The sequence below is a fragment of the Octodon degus genome, unplaced genomic scaffold (genome assembly GCF_000260255.1).
Source record: "Octodon degus isolate 3935 unplaced genomic scaffold, OctDeg1.0 scaffold00078, whole genome shotgun sequence".
NCBI lineage: Eukaryota > Metazoa > Chordata > Mammalia > Rodentia > Octodontidae > Octodon > Octodon degus.
In genome coordinates this window covers 4,319,900-4,320,773 of record NW_004524654.1, presented here as the reverse complement: position 1 = coordinate 4,320,773, position 874 = coordinate 4,319,900, and positions in this window count along the sequence as shown.

Below are 874 nucleotides of genomic sequence, written 5' to 3'. Positions count from 1 at the left end.
ACTGGCCCCTGCTGTCCTGGATTCCTGTCTTGTGTTTGAAGGGGTGCTGGCTGGGGAGCACTGTTCATCTAGGGGACACTCTGGGGTGACCAAGGAACTTTGTCTTACTCCTCACCCCTGAGTCAGGCTAGGCTGGCTTCAATGGCTGCCAGTGTGTCACTGGTGACCCTCAAGCTTCCTGTGGGCTTTGCACACACCATGGTTTGGCCACATACCTCTGCAGAGCTGTCTTCAGTCAGACCAACTAAGCTGGCAGATCTTCACTGAGCACCTGCAGAATGCCAAGCACAAGTGAAAAAAATGAGGACTGCCCCAGGGTGTGGAGTGGCTGGGCAGGTCCCTTGAGGCGGGAGGTTGGCTCAGCCCCGTGCTCTGGTCACCACCACACCCAGCCCATTATTTTATGTAATCTCGTCACCAGTACCACATTCCAGCACAATGAGGGGCTCTAGAAGCCTCTTAAGGTGGTTACCCTGCAAGCTAATGCTAGAAGCCGCAGTTTCTAAACTGTGGCTCTAAAGAAAGATTCCTGTTCTGACCTGAACACTTCCAGCTCCTCTCATGTGAAAATTTTTGGGCAAGGCACAAAGACTGAGGAGAACACACAGATCAAAGGCCCACTGGGGCATGTGTCATAATAACTACGTGGAGGATGGAGAAGCTGTGCTGGTGACCAGAGGAGTGCTGCTCAAAGGAACTTTCGCTTCTTTCCATGCACACCATAAACGAGGTGGTCAGGAGGTGAGCAGACTGGCCATTCTAGTGGGTCTTGCTGTTGGCTGTGTGACTCTGGACAGGATAGCCTCTCCATGCCTCAGTGGCCTCAGAAAACAGGGATAATGACTGTACAATGACATACTAATCTATTGTGAAG